At 37.2% G+C, this 13,883-nt stretch overlaps 1 protein-coding gene across 1 annotated transcript in view; it reads left to right on the forward strand.

The window, feature by feature from the left end:
- The first annotated feature begins 224 nt into the window (after positions 1-224).
- The window catches only part of AMER3 (APC membrane recruitment protein 3), a 69,743-nt gene continuing 56,084 nt past the window's right edge, over positions 225-13,883 (forward strand). The window contains 1 exon segment of the mRNA XM_051985659.1: positions 225-584. The gene's annotated coding sequence lies outside the window, so the exon portion shown is untranslated.

A 13,883-nucleotide genomic window follows, 5' to 3' on the forward strand; every position in this document is an offset into this window, starting at 1 on the left:
ATTTACTTCTTCCACGGAAAGACAGCATTCCCCCTTTTCCCTCTCATCCTCTCCCCTTCGCACTACCCACCCCCATCTCTACCCTACTCTTCCATCTGATTGGATGTAGAGACTCCTCTGACAGCAAAACCAGTGAGAAGAGCCCTTGTGGTTAACCCTTCCCTGCCTGCCACACGAAACCGCTGCAGGTTTCAGCTCTCATCCACTAGTCATTGCCTATAGTCCACAGAAGCAGTGTCCGCCCCAGTTTAGCTGGATGTTAGAAGCAGGAGCTCCTACCAGGGAAAATAACTTAAAGACTCTTCCCTTGGGAGGAAAAAGTGGGCCAGGCAGGGCGGGCGTTAGATTTTCCTGTTCATGGAGTTCTTTTTCAGCAATAAATCCTTTCTTCCTCCTTATTCCTTCGCTAGCTGCAGAGCTGCCTGGAATTCTGGGGGTTGCGGGGATGGCGAATCATTCAGAGGAGGACCAGGGGCTAGGAGCTGGCCGTTGTGCTGAACTGAAGGGCTCGCTGGGGGAAACATCGTCGCCTGCTTCCTTTTGCCTGGCGTCCTGCCTATCATTGCCCGGGCTACCCCAAAACTGTAAGTAACCACCTTCTCTATTTCTTTCCTCTCCAACCGGCGAGGTGCTGACACTAGCAGGCATGCTGATGGAGGCAATTATATCTGCCCAACAGCTGGACAGGTTTTGTTTAAGAATCAACCCATAGGTAGGGAGAGGAAGCCTTGAGATCTCCAATGCTATGCCTTCTGGCACTCTCCATTCCCTTTGGAATGACTCATTCCTCCCCCACTACTGCCCCACCCCCGGCCTAATTTCTCAAACCTTTTCCTCCGGCATGTGTTAAAAACTTGGAGAATGGTTAGCATTGTTTCTTTGGCATGTCCAGTGTGGCCACAATAGTTTGTCAGAGAGGCGGTACCGCAGTATGTTTTTGTGAGGGAGTGTGTGTGTGTGTGTGTGTGTGTGTGTGTGTGTGTGTGTGTGTATAAATCACCCAAAGCAGCTGTCTAAGGAAACTGAATAAGGCAGCTGTAGCCAGGCTGCTGTTTCCTAGCCCAGTAAGCTCTCCTCTTATCCTACAGGTTAGTAATTCAGGAAATAATATCATATGACTCTCATATTCCACTCTGAAGGAAGCCAGTGATGTAGAGGTTTCCTTTTTAAACAGATCCACAATCCTCAAATGAGCCCTTTGTCTCCATTCTGCTCATCTTGCTTTAAGAAATGGAACCACGTCTCATCATTCTGCAGGCAGGGCTGACCATCCTTCCCAGATCTGGGAATGAGAGAGGGGAGGGAGTTATTATTGATTTATACATTGAGGTTTTAGGGTTTTTCTTGGGATGATGAAATTTCTGCCCCTCCTCAAAACTGGCCTTAGCTCCACCTGCTGTGTTTTGGAAGCCTATGAACAAACTGGGGTGTATTGAAAGCTTTTGTTCTTAGTGTAGCCCCACTTTAAAAAGAAATAGGCTGTTTTTCTGCTCTCTGACAAGTAGTCTCAAATAATTCTTTTATTTTCCTGTTTTTTTCTCACTTAATGTCATTCATTATAATTATCTTGCATAAAACATGAACTAAAAAGATAAAAGCCTTCCTTATTCAATATGTCGGTGTCTGAAACAGTTTCTGTTAAATTACCAACAGAAAAACTTGATGATTTTGTCAGTTTATTTTAAAAAGCTATTTCCTGAAAGGATTTTTTTTTCATGCCATTTGATTTGAGCCCATGTGAAACCAAAACATTCAGTTTGTTGATTTAGTCATGATGTGGTGGTGGTAGTGGAGAGAAAGAACAAAAACTCTTTAAATGATGGAAGTGAATCAATTGGCTTGGAGTTTGAAGTTAAATAGGAAAACCCCTCACTCAAAACAACCTGACAGAATGATGGAATCTATGCATTTTTAAAGCAATTAGCAAATTTTTATATGTAAAGCACTAGTCTAGGTGGTCAGGGATGGGGTGGGATACAAAATAACATAACATGCTTCATAAATAACATATTTCATACAGAGTTTATAGTGTACTACCAAAGACATCACAGTGTTTCACTTCATAAAGACATCATTGGTTTGTGATAAATCTAAATTGTATCCATAGTTTTAAATTTTTTACAATCCCAAATCTTGTGCAGGAATCTCAGAATTATTGATATCTGACAAGACTGTCCTGAAATAATGATACTTCGGCTCAACACATGAAAGATTTAAAGAGTATCCATTGGATGCTCAATCCTGTGCTAGGCACTAGGAAGGATTCAGAGGAAGACAGTTTCTGCCATGAAGAAATTTATGATCTTCTCAGGGAAACAAGACTTACATACATAGAATCGTTAGCTAAATCAAATCAAACAAAAAAGATTGCAGATGAATGCCAACATGTGTGTTACAGACAATAAGTGCTAAAGGAATTTATAAGAGGAATAAATAGACATATGGCTTATTGGAAGATCAGCTTCCCTATTTCATGCAGGGCTGTTTCTAGGTGTCTTTGTCCATGAGCCCATAGGGACTAATATTAGTAACTAAAAGATATGGAGATTCTGGTGCCTCTTCTTAGAGCTAGAAACAATGTAATGCTTATAGGAGAGATGATGGCATAGAACCTGAATAAATTCTGCATTTTCTTTTGAGATTTCATCATGTATTGTGAATTCTTAGTCATCTGGGATGGCCAGGTAACAGGGGTTTCTGGGTAATCAAAAAGTTTATTGAATAGATTTACCACACATATCCTAAATGAATCTAATTTTCAAATAATTATAATATGATAAAGTCTATTAAATTCAAAATGAACTAAACATAATATAAACCTTAATTAAGACCTCTGAAAGCGGTTCAGCCTTTCAGGGCCTCAGGGTCAGCATCTTACACATTAGATATCATTCAGATAGAGGTATGGGGGGAAAGGGTCTGATTAATTTGGAATTCCAATTAACCAGTTGAATGCCAGACAATCAAGAGTTTAACTTAATTTCCAATTATGTTATTGAATAACACACTCTTTGAGTTTGAAGCGACTTTGGATATTATTAGATGATAGATTTTGGAGTATAAAGGACTCTGTGGTTATCTACTCATTTGTAAAGATAATGAGACTAAAGTGCCTTATCCAAACTCATACATCTAGAAAGGAAGAGTTGAGATTAGAATTTAAATTTTATAACTCTCAGACAAATTTCTTTAGATTTTTCTGTTTGCAGATGATATTATATTGATTATATCAAGCCCCAAGACATTATGGAGGTTCCTGGAAGAGATTTACAATTACTCAAAGGAAGTTGGCCTGTCTATCCACACGGGACAGGCCAAATGGATAAATATTATTTTCTGTTAGATTTCAACATACATCTGAATGGACATTCTAAACAGCTTGTCCAACATCTTACAGACCCATGGTGTTGTCATCTGACCTACTGATGTAACTTAAAGATCACTGGACTTTTCATTGGCTCTGTAGCTTCACTTTTTTTTAATGTATTGTCTTTCTCAGTTATAGTGTGTACTTCCTTAAGATCAGGGATTATATTGATATTTTTATTTGAATCTCTTGTGCTTAGGATTCCCTAGAGTTTGACTACATAAGTGCTTAATAAAAGATTTTTCATTCACTCATTATGTGCATCTGGGACAAACAGTATAATACAACACAATATAATGTATTTGGGCCAGATCTGAAAAGGAGAAGAGTAACTAGATTGCTTTTAGGAGGTTGCAAAGCAATTTTACTGACTGTAAGTTTCTCATAACAACAAAGATCCTTCTTTTTAATATAAAATTTTTGATAATATTGCCATATGTCAGTGAGACCTGGAATAGACCTTTGAAGAACTGAAGATGAATATTACACAGAGGGAAATGGGAAAGAAAAATGAATTCGAACTGGTTGTATGTTCCTGAAGATCTCCAAATAAGAATGGGAACAAAGGATATTAACAAGGAATTGTATGATAGAAAGAGAAGATGGGTTGGTTATGAGGTGAGAGTGAGGGATGATTGGTAGAAAGCCAAGTATTCCACTGGCACCTTTGTGATTTCAGGTTTTCTTTAATATATTGGTGGACCCCTCTGTGTTGTATATTTGGGAGTACACTGATGAAAGTCTCACATGATGGGAAAGCATGGATGGCTTGCATAATGGGAGGACTCCAAATTGTGAGATCATCAATCAATTGAATATTTCAGTAACTTTCAGGCATGTTTCCTCCCCATACACATCATGTTTCTAACAGTCTAATTCACTAAAAAAAAAAAGATCCTTCTCACATGTATGTGAAGTAGACAATGAATAACTTCAAATATCACTCTTCTTCTTTTATATATGTGTAAACTGAGGGCAATAAATTGTTCATAGTGAGAAAAGTGTTCAGTGAGAGAAGACTGATTAGTACCAGGTTCCCTTGTCCATCAATACTCATCTTCTCTTGTCTAGAAGAGGAGATCAGGGCAAAGTGAATGAATTTACTCAGTAGAGATGGTGAGGAGATAGTTTCCACTGTGCCCAAAGGACAACCTGGAGTTTAAACCTCTGTTAGGTTTTTAAAACTCCTCTTCCTACAGTGATTACATTTTCAGTCAGAGGAACAAGTGCTTTCCTACAAATACTCTTGATTTTATGTAACTTAAAATTTAATAGGAAAGTAACAACAACAACAAAATGTTTGATATATATGTATATATATGTAATACATATTTTTCTATGTATATTAAGATCTTCAATGTATCTTATGTACATTATCTCATTTGCTATTCAGGAAACTCCTGAATAGCAAATGAGATAATGTAAGCTAGTTACATGTATTATTATCTCCATATCTCTGTTACATAAATGAGAAAATTTAGGTACACTAAAGTAGGAAGGGGAAAGAAAGGAAATAACATTTATATAGCACCTACCATGTGCTAGACAGGTGCTATATATATGCCAGACTAGGTGCTAAGTGCTTTGCAAATATTAACATACTTGATCCTCACAATCCTGTGAGGTAGGTGTTATTTTTGTTCTCACTTTGTAGTTGATGAAACTGAGACAGACAGATTAAGTGACTTGTTTAGGATCGCACAGCTAGTAAGTATCTGAGTTTGGATTTAAACTCAGGCTTTCCTGACCCCCACTTAGCTTTTTCATTTGAAGAATCTTGTTTAAAGTTAGACAGGTGGAATTTAACCTAGGTGTCTCTGACTACAAATTCAGCTCTTTCTACTCTCTGGATAAATGTTAGTTTGTAAGGGACAGCAGAAGATTCGAGCCATCTATTAGACCTTATTAGGGAATTTAAGGTCTCTGTCTGTGTCATCTCTGACATTAACACTTCTGTTCTTTGCAGTTCTATGATGTCAGTATCTGGTGTTTACATGATACCAAATCAATGGTCTATTTAGAAAATTATTTGGATTGATTATTTGGTGTTTGGGCAAACATAGAAAATCCAGCAAACACTTGTCATTGTGGCTGATATATTTGCTGTGAGCCATTGTATTTATATCACAGAGTCTCAGTTTATGGTTTTACTTAGGATGCAATGTATAGAATGATGATGCAATGTATAGAAATTCAGTTTCAGACACTTACTAGTTATTTGATCTTGAGCAAATCATTTAATCTGTGTCTACTTTATTTTGCTCATCTGTAAAGGGGAATGAATAATAGCATCTACCTTCCAGGACGGTTGTAAGTATAAAATGAGACACTTAAAAAACGCTTTGCAAACTTCAAAATGCTATATAAATGTTAAATGTTATATAACTTTTAACTACATACTTATATAAAAAATAAATAGTGTATTTGTAGTATATACCATATAAATACTAGCTATTGTTACTATTGTATTTATTGCTTAAGAAAATGCCATTTGTTAAAAATATCCTCTGCTATGATTATATAGATATTTTCCTTTAGCTCACCTGAAATGTTTATATATATATGTGTGTGTGTTGTATGTGTGTGTGTGTGTGTGTGTGTGTTTGTGTGTAGCGTCTGCTAGAGCAAGCTTGCACTAGTTTGAGAGAACTCATTAAATTTTCAGTGTCAGCATTTATACCTTGGATATGGCAAGTGCTACAAATCAAGGTATGATTTGTTGTTTTGTTGATTGTATAGGCTTAAGAAAATGATAGAGAAAAATGTAAATAATGCAGATTAAACTTAGAAGTATGTGCTGCACACATTTTCTATGCTACCCACAGCTGGTTGTTAAATTTTTAGCAACATACCTCTGTGTATAGTTCAGGAAAAGTCAATGGAAGACCACTGGAAAAGGTTCATTGGAGGAGCTAGTCTCTGGAGGATGAGTATTAAAATTTGGATACCAGAAAAGGAAGGAGAGAGTCACTCCACATGGAAGTATAACAGAAAAAAACGCTGAATTTGAAATAAGAGCTGTATTTGAGTGAATCCTGATTCTGATCCTTATAATCAGAATGACCTCTGGTCATTCTCTGAACCTTAGTTTTGTCACAAGCAAACTGAGAACAGGAACAAATATTTCTAAGGTCCCTTCTAGCTCTGACATCCTAGGATTTCTTGGGAATAAGACAAAGAAATGTATAGAGGTCTAAATAAATCAGTGGAATATGGGGAACACTAAATTAACAGTTCAGATTAGAGGATTTGCATTAGAGTAGTGAAAGATAAGGGATAAAATTTTATGTGGCCCTGAATGCCAGACTGACAACTTTAGCCTCTATCTGAGAGGCAATGGGTTGCTCCTTAGGTTCCATGAGCAGAGCTGTAACCAACAATTTGATGCTCTGGATCATTTGCAGAAATTGTCCTCAGTTCAACTGAATGGGGAATGGTAAAGGCTGCAGGATACTTCAAGACCAATGCTAGGAAGGCAAGAGTAGAATGGAGGCAGACCAGGGAAGAGCTCATCTGAGATGTAGCCATCAGCAGGAAGGAGAGTAATCTGTTAGCTTTATTTATTTTTAGGGGAGAAGGGGTTTTAGATTAGTGATTTCACTGATTTAGGGAACTAGGTGAGGAAATTCCTTCTATCACTGCAGATTGGCAGCTAAGCATTTCATAATTTACAGCTCAACAATTTCCTATGGCATGAAGAAATTAAGTGATGTGTCTGGGGCAGCATAGTTTGTGTCAGAGGCAGGATTTGAACTCAGTTCTTTCTCACTCAGCAATTAGCTTGAAATTCATTGCCATTAACTGCTTTTTGGTAGCTTCTATTTTGAAATAATTACTCTTATGAAGCTACTCCATGTCAATTAAGGAATATAAACTCCTACGATGCCCTCTAATTTTTGACATGAAAAAGAGGTCTGATCACTCTGTTTTCATCATTTATTCCTTCCATAACTCTGCTCATAAGAGGGGAAGCTCACGATACAATAATAGCAACTGGTAATTTTCTCTTTTGAGCATCTGATATTAGGATTCTGGGAGATTTTTCTTGATCTTGAATGTATGAACTAAAGTGAAAATACAATCCTCAGGAAGGAAAAGAAGGAGGGAGGTGATTATTTGTGATATTATTGAAGGAGAACAGTTTGGCATTGATGGACAGATAGGACATTTCAAATGTCACAGGGTTTTGGGAGCAAGTGGAATATTTTTGCTCAGATTTGGGGCTTCTCTCTTAATTTTTCTGTTTTTTGTCACGTTCTTCTCTCTCAGTTCCCCAAGCCAAGATTTCCAGGTGTACTGCTATTTGTAAGGGTGGGAGGAGGGAAGGCATATGCCCATGCCAGTCCTCAAGGAAGAGATTATGCCAGATTGCTCCATGTGGCCCCTTGCATTCCTTATAACTCCAAATCCTTTGACTTTAACTTTAATGCTGCTGACTTTTCCCCTGGGAGCTGACTGAATTTAGACTTAGTGCTTGAAAAATTCCAGACAATGTGGTATCTATGATGAGCTGATGTGAAGAAAAATTAATTTGAACATGGGCTTGTGAGTCATCTGAGGGGATGATTCTTGGAGAGCTTCCAGACTGGCAGGTGACATCTGCCTGAGAACAGAGTTTGCTTTTGCCCAAACACTTGCCCATTTCCTGTCTCACAGTATGGGAGTGTAGGAAAGAGGGATGCTAGCCAATGGAAATGATTGGAAATTCTTGCTGAGGATAACTTCATAATCAGTGCCCAAAGGGCTGCCGTATAACTAGGCAGAAAGGCTGTCATGGTACAATGTGAAGGATGCTGCCAAAAGACCTTATTGTTCCTAACTCTTCTGATAGCCTGCCTCAGGAGTAGTAATTACTCCTTTGTTCCTTTGATTTCAGGCACAATTTACTGCCAGATTCTTCCCTTCCCTTGTTCTCTTCTTCCCTCCCTCCCTCCTGCCTTTCCTTTTCTTCCCACTTCCACCTTCTCTTGTTGTTGTTCTCCACTGTCCCCCAATTAGGTCTGTAAGTATGGCGGATTCCCAGTGGGAAAACTCCCTCTACCAATACAAATTAGTATATTGCTTGCATTTTAGAATCTTGTAGATCTTTCTGGTACACTGAGCAATTGAGTAATTTGCCTAAGCCTACACATTCTTTTTTTTTTTTTTTTTAAAGGAGAGTATAAGCTGGAATACAGAACTCTTTTTCTCCTGAGGCAATTGATGTTAAGACTTGCCCAAGGTCACACAGCTAGGATGTATTAAGTACCTGAGGACAGATTTGAACTCAGGTCTTCCTGGTGCTCTATCCACTTTGCCATCTAGCTACCCCTGAAGACATAATTCTTAAAAACAAAACAAAAAAAACCTACCAACATACTAATATACTGCTGGTGGAGTTGTGAACTGATCCAACCACTCTGGAGAACAATTTGGAACTATGTCCAAAGGGCTGCAAAATTGTACATAACCTTTGATCTAATAATACCATTGCTAAGTTTGTATCCAAAAGAGAAAAAAAACAAAAAGGGAAAAGACTTATATGTACAAAAATATTTATAGCAGCCAGTTGTAGCTAAGAACTTAGCAGTTCTCAGCAATATGATCCAAGACAATCTCAAAAGACTCATGATGAAATATTGTATCCATCACCAGAGAAAGAATTGATAGCATCTGAATACAGACCAAAACATATTTTTTTGTTCCTTTCTTCCTCCTTTCTTTCCTCCCTCCCTCCTCCCTTATTAAAACAAACAAAAAAACCCCAGCATTTTATCATACTTTAATTTATCAGAAATTGGTACATCAGTCACTTAGCAAGGCTGAGGAGTTGAAACACCATTCTAGACAAAGACTTACAGAATTTGAGAATGAGAAGGTACCCCACACACTAATCAGTCCAGCCTGTACATGAAACAAAACTCTACTCTAACACATCCCACAAGTGATCATCCAACTTATGCTTGAAGAACTCAAAGGAAGGGACGCCTACTACCTCTCTAGACAATCAGTTCTGCTTTTGGATAGCTATAATTGTTAAGAAGTTTTCTTGATATCAAGACTAAATTCACCTTTTTTTTGTAGCTTCTATCTATCACTCCTGATTTTTTCTTCTGGGACAAAATAAAACAATTCTAGTTTCTCTTCTCTATATGACAGCTCTTTCATCACTTGAAGATAGCTGTCATATCCACCTTGAGTATTCTCCAACACAAATATACCCGGTTCTTTCAACCTATTCCCATATCAATGAAATCAATGCCCACTATTGACATTTTCTGGCTTATCGAGGTCCTTCTTAAGTTATGATACTGAGCTGAACTGAACATGGATGAGGTTTGCCAAGTTGTCATTTGGTCCTTTGTTTTTGAAGAGGACCAATGACATCACAGAGTAATGCCTTGACTTGTGTGTGAAATGGATTTAAGAGAGACAGAGTTGCATAAAATTGTTAATGCCTCATTGTTTCTTCCACCATCATTGAAATCCAGTGAGAAGACAAACACAGGATTACTGATCATGGTTTGGGATAATAGATGACTTTGTTGTCTCTGATATCTGACCAAGTTCTAAGCACTCCACAGCACTTGTCTCAACTGCCTTCATGGCTATTGGAACAAATTGTTCTCAGGGATTCATTCCTGGTGGGAAGTCTTCACATGGTTGGGATAGACATTTTCATAAATCACTGATGAGTTTAAGATCTGTCAGTTGCTCTCAAACTTGTTTAGTCTATGGGCCAAGACAGTTTCACTAGGTTGTGGCTGCTGTGGATGCTACAGCTTCTTAGAACCACCCATGAGAGTTGGGTGACCAGTTGGATACCAAAGGTAGATGAGTAGCCCTGAAAAGGTCTAGAAAAGCACTCCCCTGAGAAGTGCTAGTTCTCCCCTAACACCTCACTCACACAATATAGTGGGATGATCACCTCCAGTTCCTGTTGGCTCTCATCCTCTCAATGTAAGGCAAAATTCACATTAGCCCATGGTCATATAGGTAGTAGATGCTAAGAGGTTGGATCCTCTCATTTGGCTTTTCTGCTAGAAAGCATTGGATAAATTAATTTATACTGAGGTCATAATGATTAACAAAAAGGTGACAGTCACCATGTCCTGAGGGACATTTAGGCATGTATCATTGCCAACCCTAAGAAGAGGCTTTTTAATGGCAGGATTTCAGATATCAGCTTCAGGTTGGTGGGGAAGCTGTTTTGGACCAGGAGAGTATTTGTGGTGCTCTTTAAATACCACATAGGTAGCATCCTATTTATAGCTCTGGCAGAGGATGATGCAATCAGTCCAGCTTTATTAGCCTAAGTCAGGGCCAACTCTTTCTTTAATGATTCTATACCTGATGATTCCTAGTTTGAAAAGCAGATTTTTTTGCTGGATCCCTTCCCAGCTTTCACTGAAATCTAAGAGGTGGAAAATTATATCTGACTTGTCCTTAATAGAAATCAATTCTGGAGGGGAAGTAATTCTTTCTGATAATCAGGTATGTTGATGCTTCCCACTAATAATTCATTGTTCTTGGCACCTGCCAGTGGTTATTACCCATTGCTCAACCTTTGTTCATGCTCTTCTGTCTTCAGCAATGATTTCTCATTCTTTCTGATTATTCAAATTCTATATTTTTGAAGACCCAGATCTTGGTCCTCTTTGAGAACAAATGATGATCAACAACAACAGATGATGAATCAACATCCTCCATGAAGCCTTCCCTAACTACTCTATCTGCTTCTAAGTTATCCCTTCTTTGACTTTCAATTGCACTTACTGCATGTTCCAAAACACCTATCATATATGGTTTATTGTCAAGTTATTTCAAGTATTAGTCTTTTCTTTTTAACAAGGCTGAGGGTATAAGAGCAGAGATCATTTAAAAATAGTATTATTTTCATTAAATTACTTTTTTAATAAACAAAAAATGCTTCAAAATATTTTTCAATATATACCTTGAGTATATATTTTTTCAATATGTACCATTTCTTTGTCAGGAGGTGGGTATCATGCTTCATCATGAGTTTCCTCTGGCATTGTGGTTAGTTATTGTATTGGCTTCATTTCATACATAATAAATTCACACAAGACTTTACATGTCTCTCCAAAACTATTTCTTTCATTATTTTTAGTACTATAGAATTACTTTATTTTCATGTACCATAATTTGTCCAGCAGTTCCTCAGTTTTTAGGTACCCATTTACTTTCTAGTACTTTGCCCACAAAAAAGGGCTGCTATAAGTATTTTTGAACAGTTGGTTCTTTTCCTTTCATCACTTTTCAGATATAGTACTGGTAATAGTATTGCTATGTCAAATGATATATAAAATTTAACAACTTTGGGGGCATAGTTCCAAATTGTTTTTTCAGTATAGCTGGAGCAATCCACAGCTCCTGTTCTCTCACAAGCTCTACAACAGTATTCATTTCTCTTTTGTTGTTAACTTTGTTAATCTGATCAAGTAGAATCTTTGAATTACTTTAATTATTACTGATTAGGAGCATTTTCATATACATATCAATAGCTTGAATTTTCCCCTGAATAATTTATCTATTTCTATTCTTTAATCATTTACCAGTTTGGGAAGGACTGTTTCTTCTCCTTCTTTTGTAGTTCCCATAGCATAGCTTTGCTCAGCATTGGCCACACAGGAGTACTTGTGTTGTTATTATATGATTGTTAAATGCATAGATTGATTGTTTGGAAAATGGGTAGATATCTTTCCTTTTGCAGCAGGGATTTCCCCCTCATTAAATACCACAATTCCCATCTAAAGAATATGTCAGAATCTAATAAGGAAGGAAAAACTATATATTCTGCCTTTTTCTTAAGATGATTCTCTTGTTTCACTCCCTAATGGCAGATATTGCCCAAGTATCTAAGAGAATATTAGGAAACTCTCCCTTTTATGGGTACATGGTAAGCCTATACCAGGGATTCCCAGCCTTTTGCAAATTGGGATAATGGACATCTCTGCAAAATATATTTATGTGATCTGGAATTTAGTGTGGCAAAGTAAAAATGGCATAAATAAAAAGTACCTGTTTCCTTGTCATACCCTTCTATGTCTGTAATTAGCTTTGGCAAGTCACTTTACCTTTAGGAGCTCTCTAATTATTAGAAATTTTTTATATTGAGATGAAACTCACCTTTTCTTATTTGATAGAATGGTCATATGCTTTGCCCTTTGCCCTTATATGTGAGTCTAAAACCTTATTCAGATGATACTTCTTTAAATAGTAAAATATAGCTATCATCTTTCCTATGGTTCCTTCTTCATGCTAGATATTTGTACCAAATAGCACTGAAATTCGTCAGTTTTATAAATTTCTCACTAATCATGTTATACCAATGACTTTCTACCTTTGTGCATAATTGTCTATCTTAATGTGATTTTGTTTGTCCCCATTCTTCTTGACCTTTAAGTAGCATCTGATATTGACCACAGCTTCCTTCATGGTAATCTCTATTTTTGGTTTAGAATTGTAGACCCTTATAAATAGAAGGGAATTTATTAGTCATGTAATCTAATTTTCCACACTATTAACAAATTACTTCTATATTATCTTTGATCTGTGGCTAACTGGCCTCTGCTTCAATACTTTTATTAATGTAGAACTATCTTAAAAGGCAACTCATTCCATTATTGAGCAGCTCTAATTGTTACAAAGTTCTTTTATTGAACTCAAATCCATTATTTCCACTTGTTTCTATACATTAATCCTAGTTCTTTTCTTTGTAGCTACATAGTGTAAATTTAATCTCTTTCCCTTCACCATTTGCTGTAACTGATGGTTCACATATGCATGGTGAGCTGTTGGCTGATGGAGTACCTGTGTTTTCTTGGTGTTAATTGTTAGCACACCAAAATTAGTATGGTGGCAGAGAATCAATCCATACTTTGTTAAATGTCATCTTCAGAGGTTGCATTGAGTATATAATCATTTGCAAACAAAAATCATGTACTAACACTTCTTTCACTTTAGTTTTGGCTTGTAGCTTTTTCAAGTTGAAGAATTTGCCATCAGTGCCATAGCTGATTATGATTTCATGTTTGTTTTCATTGAAGGCCATTTAACAACACGGCTGAAAACATTATGCTTAAAAGCATAGGAGCAATATATCCCAAAGAGATATTAAAGAAGGGAAAAGGACTGTATATACAAAAATGTTTGGGGCAGCCCTTTTCATAGTGGCTAGAAACTGGAAATTGAATGGATGCCCATCAATTGGAGAATGGCTGGGTAAATTGTGGTATATGAATGTTATGGAATATTATTGTTCTGTGAGAAATGACCAGCAGGATGAATACAGAGAGTTTTGGAGAGACTTACATGAACTGATGCTGAGTGAAATGAGCAGAACCAGGAGATCATTATACAGGGCAACAACAATGCTATATGATGATTGATTTTGATGGAAGTGGCTCTCTTCAACAATGAGAGGATCCAAATCAGTTCCAATTGAGCTGTAATGAACAGAAACAACTACACCCAGAGAAAGAACACTGGGAAATGAGTATGAACCACAACCCCT

Source organism: Antechinus flavipes, chromosome 3, assembly GCF_016432865.1.
Source record: "Antechinus flavipes isolate AdamAnt ecotype Samford, QLD, Australia chromosome 3, AdamAnt_v2, whole genome shotgun sequence".
In the NCBI taxonomy this organism is placed as follows: domain Eukaryota; kingdom Metazoa; phylum Chordata; class Mammalia; order Dasyuromorphia; family Dasyuridae; genus Antechinus; species Antechinus flavipes.